The 15077-nt window shown below is 35.1% G+C and overlaps 1 protein-coding gene across 1 annotated transcript in view; it reads left to right on the top strand.

Moving 5' to 3' along the window:
* The window catches only part of LOC123233354 (WD repeat containing planar cell polarity effector), a 159173-nt gene that overhangs the window by 30707 nt on the left and 113389 nt on the right, over positions 1-15077 (top strand). The window lies entirely within an intron of this gene.

Genomic DNA, 15077 nt, shown 5'->3' with positions numbered 1-15077 from the left:
TGTGGCCCACCACATTCCCAAGTGTTGCTAGAATGAGATTAAATGTAATAGGTAAATTTATTTAACAAAATAAACAACAATAAAACAAAACATAGATAATGTTAATATATGTTTTTTCTAAGTCAGCATGTGGCCCACAGATTTAGCAGTCCTTGTTTCTATTTTGGTTTGATACCACTGGATTAGGGAATCAGTGAAGACTTATGGAAAAGGCAAGACCTTATCTGGACCTTGAAAGAAGGGAATCGTTTCATTACACGGAGATAACATTCCTTGGAATACATTACTCAAGTTAGAGAGGCTATGCATGTAAGTAATAAAGTAAGTATACAGTGATTGGGAGCAGCAAGTAGTTCAGTTGGCTGAAAGGTAAAGTTCATGAAGAGAAGTCAGTTGAAATAATGCTGAATAGATAAGGTATAACTGGATTGTTATAGACTTTATATTTCCTGATCATTTGGTGTTTAATATGGTCATTTATGTCAATTAGTCAAATTAATTTGGTAGCCGCATTACCACTTAAGAGGCTATTAAAATAATCTATTTGAATAAAGTTTTGGGAGTATCAGTGGAGAGGAAAGAATGGATGTAAGAGATATAGGATAGCTTGAGATTTAATGGCTTCTTCATTATAAAGACCTTCAAGTAGACGTCAGATGAATGTAAGTAGAGAATATCCTGCAAGTGTGCCTGTTGGATGAGATGTTCTCTGAAATCACTTCCAAATACACATTTCTATTCTATCATTGCTTTATATTTTGGAAGTAGAAGCAACAGAACTTCACCTGTACCTAGATATTTTTGTGTGTAGGGGTGGGGAATAGAAAATAAGTCTCAAAGATGAATCTGAGGTTTTGAATCTGAATCTAGTTATGGCTGCTAGGTAGATTAGTGGATAGAGTGCCAGGCCTGGAGTCAGCTGGAAGATTCATTTTTTGAGTTCAAATCTGGTCTTTAACATTTACTAGCTGTGTGATCCTGGGCAAGTCACTTAACCCTGTTTGCCTCAGTTTCCTCATCTTTAAAATGAGCTGGAGATGCAAATGGTAAACTGCTCCAGTATCTTTGTCAAGAAAACCCCAAAAGGAGTTACAAAGAGTCAAACAGGCCTGAAACAGCAGAAAAACAACTAGTCGTTATTAATTCATAACTAGTAATTATGAACAAAAATAGTCAAGTTGGAAAAGGGGGTAGTTTGGAATGAATTTTGGATACAATGAGTATCCAATAGGGCACCAAGTTGAAGAGGTCTAGTGGGCAAATAGAAAGGAAGAACTGGAAATCATTAAGGAGAGCAGGATGAATTATATCACTTTGGGAGCCATCAACATAGAAGTGATCACTGAAAGCATGGAGACAAATTAAATTATTGATAGAGAAAAGCTGAGCCACGGTCAGAGCCATGAAAACAGCCAGAGCCACACTCTTAGTGAAATGGGGAGTCTGAGAAGATAAACCAACAAAAGGCACTGAAAATGAATGACCAGGTTAATAGGAGAATCAGAAGAGAGCAATGCCAAGGTAGCCAAGGGAAGAAAAAGTATGCAGCAGTGAAGGGATAGATAGGCAAACATTGTTAACAGTTCAATAAAACCTGAGAGTATTAGAACTGAGAAAAATCCATTGACGTTAGCAAATATAGAAATATCAATAACCTTGGAGAAAGCAATTTTCAGTTAAACAGTATGATTAGAGATATACTGTAAGGGTTGAGGACTGAGTAAATTTGGAATATACCCAAGGAGGGAAATTATATATTACTCTTCTTATAGTGTTTTGCCAAACAATGGCCATTTTTAGCATATTCATTCAAAGCCTATTCAAGAATGATATAATTCATCCTGCTCACCTTGTACAAACAAAAACAATGTAGTCAAAATCAGAAGGGAAACAACAAATTGGGAAAAAATCTTTATAACAAAAAACTCTGACAGGGGTCTAATTACTCAAATATACAAGGAGTTAAATCAATTGTATAAAAAATCAAGCCATTCCCCAATTGATAAATGGGCAAGAGACATGAATAGGCAATTTTCAGGTAAAGAAATCAAAAGTATCAATAAGCACATGAGAAAGTGTTCTAAATCTCTAATAATTAGAGAAATGCAAATCAAAACAACTCTGAGGTATCACCTCACACCTAGCAGATTGGCTAAAATGAAAGAAGGGGAGAGTAATGAATGCTGGAGGGGATATGGCAAAATTGGGACATTAATGCATTGCTGGTGGAGTTGTGAACTGATCCAACCATTCTGGCTAGCAATTTGGAACTATGCTCAAAGGGCTATAAAAAATGCCTGCCCTTTGATCCAGCCATACCATTGTTGGGTCTATACCCCAAAGAGATCATAAATAAACAGACTTGTACGAAAATATTTATAGCTGCGCTTTCTGTGGTGGCAAATAACTGGAAAAGGAGGGTATGTCCTTCAGTTGGGGAATGGCTGAACAAACTGTGGTATATGCTGGTGATAGAATACTATTATGCTCAAAGGAATAATAAACTGGAGGAATTCCATGTGAACTGGAAAGACCTCCAGGAATTGATGCAGAGTAAGGAGCAGAGCCAGAAGAACTCTGTACACAGAGACTGACATACTATGGTAAAATCGAATGCAATGGACTTCTGTACCAGCAGCAATGTAATGACACGGGACAGCTCTGAGGGATTTATGGTAAAGAAAGTTACCCACATTCAGAGGAAGGACTGCAGGAGAGGAAACATAAAAGAAAAACAACTGCTTGAATGCATGGGTTGGGGTGGACATGATTGGGGATGTGGACTCGAAACTACCACACCAATGCAACTACCAACAATTTGGAAATTGGTCTCGATCAAGGACACACGACAAAACTAGTGGAAATGTGCATTGGCCATGGGTGGGGGGTGAGGGGGTGTGAAGGGGAAAGTAGGAGCATGAATCATGTAACCATGTTAAAAATGAATATTAATAAATGTTTTAAAAAAAGAATGACAGAAAAGAGAGTTGTAATGAAAGTAGATGCAAGAAAATTAGGCAGGTACTATGCTAAGCATTGGGTATACAAAGAAAAGGGGGGCTCTTTTCTCAAGAAGCTCATAGTCTAATGGGAGAGAGAACAGGAAAATAAATATATACTTGATTGTTAGCTCTTTGAGGGCAATGACTGTCACATCATATCCTCAAATTGTCTGCCTTCCCCAGAGTAGTAATCATAGTATCTTGCAAATATAGATGCTGAATAACTATTTTTCATTCCTTGATTTGTTAATTTACAAAGAATTTATTCAAATATGTTTTTAAATAATGAGCTCCCAAGGTGGAGCCAAGATGGCAGAGTAGGAGCAGGGAAAGCTAGAACTGCTCTGAGAATCCTCTCAAACCAACCTTACTTAAAATAGTGCCTCAAAATGAATACCGGAGTCACAGAACCAACAAAGGGCTAGAATAAAGTAAGTTTCATGAATAAAATAACTTAAAAGGTAGGCAAAGAAGGAGAAAGTTCAATATCAAAAGGGAAAACAAGATGGAAGGGAATATACAGATGGTAATCATAACTGAGAATGTAAATGGAATTAACTTACCTATAAAACAGAAGCAGATAACAGAGTGTATTAGATATACATCTGAAGCAGGTAGATACACATAGAGTAAATGTAAAGGGACTGCGCAGAATATACTTGCTTCAACTGAGGCTTTTTAAAAAAGCAGGAATAGCAATCATGATCTCAGATAAAACAAAGTGAAAATAAATCTAAATTAAGGAAATGAAGTAGGAAATTACATCTTGATAAAAGGTATAACAGATAATGAAGTAGTGTCAATATTCAATATGTATGTACCAAATAGTACAGCATCCCGATTTTTAAAGGAGGAACTAAATGAATTTAAGGAAGAAATAGACAGTAAAACTATACTAGTGGGGGATCTCAACTTTCCCCTTTCAGATCTAAATAAACCAAAAAATAAACAAGAAAGAAGTAAAGGAAGTAAATGAAATTTTAGAAAAGTTAGATTTAAAAGATCTCTGGAGAAAATTGAATGGAGATAAAAAGGAATATGTCTTCTTTTTAGCACCTAGTACATATATGCACAAGAAATGGTCATGTACTAGGCCATAAAAACTTCACAATTTAATGTAGAAAAACAAATAATAATTGTATCCTTTTCAGATCATAATACAATAAAATTATAATCAATAATGGTTCATTGAAAGACAAAATTCATTTGAAACTAAACAATATAATTCTTAAAAAGGGTGGATCAAAGAATAAATTATAGAAACAATGATTTTGCTAAAGAGAATGACAATAAATAGAAAATGTATCAAAATTTATGGGATACAGCAGTACTTAGGGGGAAATTTGTATGAATGTTTATATCAATAAAATAGAAAAAAGCAAATCAATGAACTGAAAATGTAACTAAAAACATAGGAAAACCGATTAAATCACATGATTATCTCAATAGATGCAGAAAAAGTCTTCAACAAAATATAGCACCCACCTATTAAAAACACTAGAAAGCACAGGAATAAATAGGCCTTTCCCTAAAATAATAATTAGTATCTAAAACCATCAGCAAGTATCATATGCAATGGGGATAAATTAGAAGCCTTCCCAATAAGATCAGGAGTGAAACAAGGATGCCCATTATCACCTCTATTATTTAACATTGTACTAGAAACACTAGCAATAGCAATTAGAGAAGAAAAAGAAATTGAAGGTATCAAAATAGGCAATGAGGAGACTAAGCTATCACTCTTTACAGATGATATGATGGTCTACTTAAAAAATCCTAGAGAATCAACTAAGAAGCTTGTAGAAATAATCAGCAACTTTAGCAAAGTTGCAGGATACAAAATAAATGCACACAAATCATCAGCATTTCTATATATTTCCAACACATCACAGCAGCAAGAGGTAGAAAGAGAAACACCATTAAAGTCACCTTACACAATATAAAATACTTAGGAATCTATCTACCAAAACAAACAAAGGAATTATATGAAAACAACTACAAAACACTTTCCAAACAATTAAAACTAGATCTAAACAATTGGAAAAACATTGATTGCTCATGGGTAGGATGAGCTAACATAATAAAAATGACCATTCTGGGGGCAGCTGGGTAGCTCAGTGGATTGAGAGCCAGGCCTAGAGACGGGAGGTCCTAGGTTCAAATCCGGCCTCAGACACTTCCCAGCTGTGTGACCCTGGGCAAGTCACTTGACCCCCATTGCCTACCCTTACCACTCTTCCACCTATAAGTCAATACACAGAAGTTAAGGGTTAAAAAAAAATGACCATTCTACTCAAATTAATTTACCTATTTAGCGCCATACCTATCAAACTCCCTATATATTTTAGATATTAGACTTTTATCTAAGAAATTGTCTATAAAGTTTTTCCCAAACTTTTACTTTTCTTTTTAACTCAGCTACAGTAATTTATTTGTACAATTTTTTCAACTTAATGTATTAAAATTATGTATTTTACATTTCACAATGCTTCCTATCTCTTTTTTATTCAGAAATTTGTCCATCCATAACTGATGGGTAATATGTTCCCAGTTCTTCTAATTTGTTTATAATAACTCTCTCTTTAAACTGAAATCATGTATCCATTTTGAGTTTATCTTGGTAAACAGTGTAAAATATTGGTCTTTATCTAGTTTCTGCCAAATTGCTTTTTGGTTTTCCCAACAATTTTTACCAAATAGTGAATTCTTATTCCAAAAAATTGGATACTTACCTTTGTCAAACACAAGTTTATATAATACTTTATGATTGTTTGTTGTATGTCTCTTCTCTTCCATTGATCTACTTTTCTGTTTCTTAGCCAGTATCAAATAGTCTTGATAATTACTGCTTTATGATATAGTTTGAAATATAATACTACTAGACTTCCTTCCTTAGCATTTTTTCATTATTTCCTTTGATATTCTTAACCTATTATCTTCCCAAATGAATCTTCTTCACATAAACAGATGTTATATTACTTTTCCAGTGTTGCATAATAAATATCTGAAGGATTCGAACTTAGAACCTCCTAATTCCAAGCTCTATGCTCTATCTAGTGTGAATTTTTTTATTTATTTTTATATCCAATCAACTTTTTGTTAATTTATTTTTTATACCTACAAGATTAACATTAAATAGTTTCTGCCAAGGAAAGCAAATAAACTAAACCCAAACCAAAATCCTGGAGCTCAAGGTGACTTTGGAATTGAAAGTGTCATTGAGAACTTTGCTCTGTAGGCCAACATCTTCACTTGCAGATTACAAACATAAATTTCTTTAAGACATTTAGAAATGTCTATAACTTCAGACCTAAGGTAACTAACCTGGTTTTGTGCCAAAGTCACTATTATTTTCATAAATCATATCCTTCTTGAAATTCTGCCCATTCATCAAGTTATAATGTAGTGTTACTACCAGCCTGAAGGTAATGGTAGATATAACATGGCAGATGACCAGAATTTACTGAATAACTTTCAATACTCAATACTTAATGAGCAAGGTTCTCCTGAAAATGAATGATGCTTTGACAGAAAGTAAGGTGCTTAAGGAAGTTATATAAAGGCTTTATGTCTATTGTTATAGCATAATTTAGGAAGTTTTGGTGATATATCTTATTAGGATTATGGTTAGAAAAAAAGCTGAAGGAAACAGGAACTAGAAGACTTTCTCTGCAAAATGAAAGTTAGCAGAAGTTCCCAAAACAGGTGGAAAAGGAAACCATTGATTAGGAAAAGGTTATCCCAAGATTTTTAAATGTAAACCATTCTGCTAAGTGATCTGAGGGATCACTGGAATTAAAAAGAAACAGAGGAAGAGTGGGGGACTTGAAAGTAGGAGTAGACTCCTGCTAGTTTAAAGATTAGATAATGGGAGGCTAACATCAAAGAAAGAGAGGATTTTAGAAGCTGGACAAGACAGTTCAGAGTTCCTGAGCCATGAAGAAGACCTGAGAAAAACCACAGTGACTTCAAGAAAGATTTAGGCTGTTAGATTTACTCTTTTACTCACACTTAAGAAAACTAGAGCTAAATGGAGCAGCGTTTGAGAAGAGCAGAAAGGTGCCTAAATGGATCTATATCAGTATTACTTGAAATCTTGATCTTCGTTGTATACATCTATTCAAATGTAGTAATTATGATTAACAAGCTATATTTAGCTGGTTTAATGAGGAAGAAAAGACACCTCTTGTGCATTCATGGAACTTGTTGTCCAGAAGATTGGGGTTCAAATCCTGCCTCAACCACTTATTAGCTGAACAAATCTCTTAGCCACAATTTCCTCATTTGTAACTTAGGGATAATAGCATTCCTCACAGAATTGTTGTGAGGATAAAATGAGTTAACATGTAAAGTGCTTCAAAGATCTTAAAGCACTATATAAATACTAGTTGTTATTTTTGCACAATGCTTTATATGATCCCACTCTACTTGCTACTGTTAAAAAACCCAAACATCTCTTTTGTATCATTAGTACCCTGGTGATCTTATAAGAATATAAATTAGGAAGCACCAATATCTCAGAAGTATAAAAATGAACTAAATAACCTAAAAGTCCATAGAAAGTAGCATACCAGACAGAAATAAGTCACCTAGGAAATAATAGAAATTATTTAACCTCACCAAACCTTGGTTTAATTATCTGTAATATGAGACAGTTGCATAGAAAGTCCTCTTAAGGTCTTTTCTGGCTCTAAATCTATGATCCTGTTATTTGATTAAAGGTAAGTATGACTGGAAAAGAAGGATCAGCCCTTAATCAAGAAAAAGAAACGTGAGAAAAAGATGGGTGAGCAAAGTGTTACATTGGTACCCAAGAAATACTAAAAGAACAAGAGTCAGCCAGTCAGCCTGTCAGTCAATAAATAAACATTTATTTAGTGCTTTCTATATGCCAGGCACTATGCTAAGCACTGTGGATACAAAAAAAAAATGTAAAAGGCAGTTTTTGTCCCTCAAGGAGATTGAAATCTAGTAGAGAAGAGAACAAGCAAACAAATATGTACAAACAAACTATATGTAAGAAAAAACAGGAGATCACTAAAAATTAAGAGGGCTTGAGAAAGGCTTCCTGTAGAAGATGAGAATTTTGTTAGAACTCTAAAGAAGCCAGTAGTAAAAGACGAGGTAAGAGGGCATGAGGGGCAGCCAGAGAAAATGCCTGGAGCCTAAATGGACAGTTACTTTCAAATTCTGCTCAATCATCCTATGAGGGTCTTTGAGAGTTTCAGAATTTGCATGCTTAGCTGGATTTTCAGTTGATTGAACTAAAAATTATACTTAACAATCAACTTGAGCATTCTGGGTATGACATATGCAATTCAGTTCATACAAACCCAAGTCCCTTCATCATGCAAGGCAATATATTAGGTTCTGGAGATACTGAAACAAAAACGAATTAGTCCTAGCCTCTTGGAGGTTATTCTTATGGGTTTGTGAGAGACATACAACAGGTACAAAATAGGTCAATGCAATGAATATACAAAGTAGGACAATAGCTTGAGGGGACTGTAGAATCTTTTGTTCAATTATTTTTCAGTTGTATTCAACTCTCCATGACTGGTTTTCTTGGCAAAGATAGAGAAGTGGTTTGCCATTTCCTTCTCTAGCTCTTTTTGCAGATGAAGAAATGAGGCAAACAGGATCAAGTGACTTGCTCAGAATCGTATAGATACTACTGAACTCAGGATGAGGTGTCTTTCTGACTCCAAGCCTGGTGCTCTATCCTCTGTGCCCCCTAGCCGCCCTGCTAAAAATATTATTTAGTATCAATACTAAAAATTTATGCACTTTGAAGTTTGAAAAATTCTCTTCCTGTGTTAACCCTTTTGAGTTTATAACTACTACATATTATCATCCTGTTTTTACAGATGAGGAAACTGGGACTCAGGGAAGGTAAACACAGCCACAACTTATAAATGTAGGAGACAGGATTTAAACCCAAGTGTGTGTAATCCCAAATCCAACACACAAGCCCCAAAAAGTAGATAAGCATAGCATAGGTCTGACTTTTTAGTATAAATAAATTTTAGAGAAAGTTTTCATAAGCAATTAAAAAAACCCCTTACCTTATGTCTTAGAATTGATACTGTGCATTGGTTCCAAGGCAGAAGAGTGATAAGGGCTAGGCGATTGAGTTTAAGTAACTTGTCCAAGGTGACATAGCTAGGAAGTATCTGAGGCCAGATTTGAATGCCTGTCTGGCTCTCTATCCACTGAGCTTGGCTGCTCCTCATAAATGAGTTTTGGAAATGCTTTAAATGAACATGTACTTGGATTTAGGAGGAGCTTGGTTCTATATAGAGGGAAAAATGAAAAAATTAGAGATGGCACAGAGATTATATTCTTTAGAATCACAAGGGGAAATATCATTCTTGCTAACATATTTGCATAGCAGATTAAGGTTTAGAAAGTATTATGCCACTTTTATAGGTGAAGAAACCCAGGCTCAGAGAGATTGTTAATTACTGAGTCACACAGGTAGTTAAGGGTGTGTGTGTGTGTGTGTGTGTGTGTGTGTGTGTGTGGTCAGGATTTGACTACCCTGAGTATAGATGCATTGCTCTTTCCACTATACCACACTGCCTTTTATGTTGAGTGGAAGTGACTTTGGGCGGAAACTTGATTAATCTTTGACTCTTCTTTCTTTCTCACTTCTAATATTCAAATAGTTTTTAAGCTCTGTTATTTCTACTCAAGAAGACTTCTAACATTTATTCCCTCCTTTCACCACTCCAATTCAGACCTTCATTAACTCTGTCCTACAATATTATAATAGCCTTCTAAGCTGTCCTTCCATTCAGATCCTAGCCCTAGGCTCTGACTGATTAGCTTTCACCTTATTTTGCCCAGTCTGAGATCTACCACACCAATTCCCAGCTGTCTCCACACCATGTCTGCTGCTCTTTCACTCCCTAGTTTCCAACATTGTTTTAGAGAATAATATTCAGATTAATAATATCATTCTTTAAATGGATATGTCAGTCATTTGTCTTATAGCTCAAGTCTTCATTCCCTCTAATTTCCCTGGCCAAAACTGCCCTTCCTGGACACCACTACATATCTTGTATTCTATCAAAATGTGTATATCTTGAGGAGATGTGTGTCCTCAGTGTACAGTATCTGAAATATATTAAGCACTTAATAAATGCTTTTTCATTCGTTTTTTCATGTCTCATCTCAGGTTCCATCTCCTATAAAATATGTTGCCTAAATATCATCTCTTCACTTAAAGCTAATAATGATCCTACTCTCCCTGACTTTTCATATGTATTTCATCATTTTCTAACATAATTATTTGAGGACTCATTTCATTTCCCTTATTTGATTATAAACTCCTTGAGGCTAAGTAAGGACTGTGTCTCTTCTTTATGTGCCTACAGATTCTGTACCCTTCAATTCAATGCAACAGACATTTATTGAGGGTAAAAGATATATCCATAAACTGACTTCATTTCCCATAATGCTTAAGGCTGAGAGAGCCTCGTTAAAAAAAATCTCTGGACTACCCTTCCTAATATGGTATACATGAGCCTGTCATATGGGAACTTCACCTAATCATTGAGGGCTCTTTTTAAATTAAGAAACATTCAATACTGAAATATTGAGAAAGGTTAGCAAAAATAGTAGAGATAGATTGGTGAAATAGACCCAACATTCTGAAATTCTCTCATCCCTTGTTGTTGTTGTTTAGTCATTCAGCCAGGTCTTACTCTTTGTGATCCTATGGACCAATTGTCCATGATGTTTTCTTGGCCAAGACACTAGAGTGGTTTGCGTTTTTTTTTTAAGGCAGGGGTTAAATGACTTGTCCAGGACCACACAGACAGTAAATGTCTGAAGTCAGATTTGAAGTCTATTCTTTCTGACTCCAGACTCAGTGCTCTATCTACTGCATCACCTACCTGCCCCATCAACCAACCCTTCATGACCCTTATAATATCTACGAGGGTTGTGGAAAGGGACTTGACTATAGATTCTTATTCCCTAGAAATCAACTGTTACATTGAGATTGGAAGGAAGGTAATTAAGTGAAGCAATCTTAGATTTAAATTCTTCAAAGTTAGAGACATAAGTGATATACAAGCTTTGGAAGATTAAGAGATTAATTGGGGAACTGACTCACACTTTATACTAGAGACATTTAAAGGTGACAATCATTTGGTATTGGTGAAGAGAACATTTTCTTTTCTTCTTTTTTAATTTTTAATTTTTAATATTTTCCCATAGTTACATATTTCATGTTCTTTCCCTTTCCATCAAACTCCACCTAACTCCCCTTAGCCGACACACAATTCCACTGGGTTTTACATGTATCATTGATCAACATCTAATTCCATATTATTGATAGTTGGACTAGAGTTATCATTTAGTGCCTACATCACCAATAATATCCCCATCAGCCCATGTGTTCAAGCAGTTGTTTTTCTTCTGTGTTTCTCCTCCCACAGTTCTTCTTCTGAATATGGCTAGTTTTCTTTCTCATAAGTCCCTCAGCCTTGTTCTGGATTCTTGCATTGCTGCTAGTAGAGAAGTCATTCGTTTGATTGTACCACAGCGTATCAGTCTCTGTGTACAATGTAAGAGAACATTTTCTACTTCATTCAATTCTTTGTTATTCATCTAGTTTTTGTGTTTTATTAAATGCCTTTTACTCTGAATTGGTGTATTACCCAGCATAGTCTGACAAAGAAGCACATTGTTTGGGTCTAAGAGCTATGAATTTGAAGTCTTACCCAAACACTGCTCTGAACCTAGGTGGAGCTGCCTGGACTGCAACATAAGCTTTTATTAGGTGAGGCCCTATGACTATGCTACGAGAGTTATTAAGAGATAACAATCAAACAATTATTGCACGAAAGGAACTTCAATTTTGCGGTGAAGGTGATACAGCCTGTAGACCAATAAGTAAATTGAAGACCATTTTAGTAGAAAACTAAGAACTGGAGGATGAGGAAAGATTTCGTGTAGGCACAGATAGGCAAAAGAAAGCTGTTCAAAGGTATCGATATGGAATACATGTCAAACCTTGCAAATGATTCAAGGAAATCTTTAAAAGGATCTTAAGTTCAGAGATTTAGAACCAAGAGGGACATTTGAAGCCGTCCAGTCCATATCCTTTATGAGGAACCCATAAGGAACTGAAGTCGAGGGAAGTGTCTTGCTCTTAGTCACATAGATAGAAAGTAGCAAGGATGAAATTTGAACCAAAGTTCTTTGAAGCAAAATCTGAGGTCTTTCCACCTCACTATGCTATAGGAAAGTTGTACATGTGTGTAAATAGCAGGTTTAGATCTTGTAGATAAGTAGAGATTAAAGGAAAGAGAGCCAGAGCCAGAGAGGCAGAAATAAACAGAGACAGAGAGAGAATGAATAAAGAATAAAGCCAGGGAAAGACCTAGGGCACAGTAAATATATTGGCTTCCATAACAAGGAAAAGTTAGTAAATTCTGATTCTGAGTTATAATAATGAGGGGCAGGAGGTAGAAGTTTGCCATTCATGGGATAGAAAAAGAATCATTTGATTGCTAGGGCTCCTGTTCTCTCTGGATGATGACTATGATGACTGACAATGATTTTAGAAAGGGACAATGGTGTCAGATTCCACAGCTTTTTACTCCAAAAAACTGGGAAGCTGGAGTGGTAGAGAATTCTGTTTGGGCAATGATTTAATAATCCCTGGTGAAGACTGAATTCCCATTAGGTGCTAGCCTCCCTGTGTGGTGATAAAAGAGCCATACCCTGAAGATAACCTGTATCTGGAGCAAGCTCTCAGGCCTGGAGTCAGAAAGTCTCCTCTTCCTGAGTTCAAATATGGCTTCAGACACTTACTAGTTATGTGACTCTGGCAAAATTGCTTAACTCTGTTTGCCTCAGTTTCCTCATTTATACCATGAACTAGACAAAGAACTAGCAAACCACTCCAGTATCTTTGCTAATAAAACCTTAAATGTAATCATAAAGAGTCAGATATGACTAAACAAAAGCTTCCAATCTCCAGTAGTTGAGGATTTTTAGTACCAGTGGCATCTTGAGTCTTGGGCTCTCTGATGACATTGAGTTCCCTTGTCTTTTACTGCTTCCTAATAAGGATTTTTTAAAAAATAGAAAACCCTTAAAATAAAGATAAAATATTAAAAAATACATATACAAACCAGATTTAATTGCTTGCTAACTCCAGGAGTAGGGAAGGAAAAAGGAGACAACATGAGTCATGACTTTGGAAAATTTATGTGGAAAATTTATTATTAAAATAAAATAAAGATAAAACATTAAAAAGTAGAAAATCTGAAAGTGAAGTAACAACTGTCATACCTAATTATGCTTATACTACAATCACTTGATTTATATGGTATTTCCACAAATCATGTTCATATTAACATTTGACATAATTGAATATCGTAGAGAGTTTTAGTGAAGCTGTTTATATTTAAAGAGTAATTGTGTGAATTGTTTTGAAATCTTTGGGGAAAATACACCTATTATGATTGATTTCCAATGCCAAGAAATATGATTTGTTCATTTCTCCAAAGCCAACAGTTCAATTCTCTTTCCCCATCTCCACCTGCCATGGCATTGACATGAAATAAAACTGTGCTTTGAAGTCCTCTCTTCTTAATAGTCAGACTACACTTTCTGGGGCCCAACTAAGGATGAGGACTTTGTTATAGACAAAATTATAAAAACAAGCTGATCCTAAGGAGCCTTCCAATTTGCTGTCTGATTCATGAATCTGGGATAGATAAGGCCTTTCCATGCCTTATTCGTGCCCCTCTTTCAAAGACTTCCACACATGTTCAAATATGTCTTGACATGGAATTCTCCTCTCTAGCTGGGACTTGATGGATAGGTGGGTGGGGGAATTCCCAGTTTTGTTTAAAATCTTAGTTGTGTTGTGGGTTTGGCCAGCATTTTTATGATTAGTTTACTAACCATTGGTGGTGTTTTTTCTTCTTCCTGTACCATGTGCTGTATAGTGACTCATCAGCACTGATACTGTTACCCTGGAAGAGAAATGTTTTCTTCCATTGTGGAAATTTCATGTATTGGTAGATATTTAAAGGTTATACCCAGGTTGTTTTTTCAGGAAGGTTAAATAAAATCATAAACTACCCAAAGGTTTTGAACTTAGATTTCCCAATCAGGAATTATGTATTAAATAATAAATTATCCTTCCCCCAAATCCATTATTTTCATATTTACTCATCAATTCACTCCACTGAACTTATAACACTTTTATTTAGCTGGTGTGGCATATGAAAAAGAGGACCATTCAAGATATCTGGGGATGGATGAGTTATGGTCCTGAAAAAGGAAGAAAGCAGGATAAAGTCAATGTTGTCACCCATCTCCATTATTGGGCAGGACCACCTGTGAATGTTATCAGATATTTGGTTATGAAGTGGCAGCATTTAAAATTTAATATAGTATGCACACATCATATTGCATCTATAACATATAAAGTGAAGGAGCTTATGATTTAAATGAAATAGCACTTTTGTTAAATGAAGGATCCTAAAAGACTCAAAGGAAGTAGTTCTCTGTACTGCTATATCAGCTGTTTTTTCTTTTTCCCAGTAATATGTTAGGGTTTGAGGAAGAAAAAAGAGTGAATTTCTGTTTTACTGTTAGATCCTAAATCCAAAATATGAAATAGCCAAAGGGAAAAGAGATAGAATGTTCTGAACTCTCTAGTACTCACTGAATAATCATCACAGATCTTTTGTTTAAAAAGTAGTGACTATTCCAACCAGTTATATATTTTATGCTTTGATATCCCATAATCAAATACTAAATTGAATTACATTTTTAAAATAGTATGGATGGTGCATTTTCTATAATGAAAATGAAATAAAATATTTCTGTTAAAACAAGCATCTAATACATTAGACATTAAATAAATTTCAACACTCGTTACAGAATTTTAGTGATTCCATGTATTTTTCTGCATTATTCTACATAATTTGAAGAAAATTTTTGAAAAAGGAACATATTTGTAATTATTTTGTGGAGCTATTTTTTTGTAATTTCATAATGTGTAAAATATTTTTAAAGACTCTTGCTTCATAACTAACTGTT

This window comes from Gracilinanus agilis, chromosome 2 (genome assembly GCF_016433145.1).
Source record: "Gracilinanus agilis isolate LMUSP501 chromosome 2, AgileGrace, whole genome shotgun sequence".
NCBI lineage: Eukaryota > Metazoa > Chordata > Mammalia > Didelphimorphia > Didelphidae > Gracilinanus > Gracilinanus agilis.
Note: the sequence above shows the minus strand (reverse complement) of the source record. Positions and strands in the feature narration are given on the sequence as shown.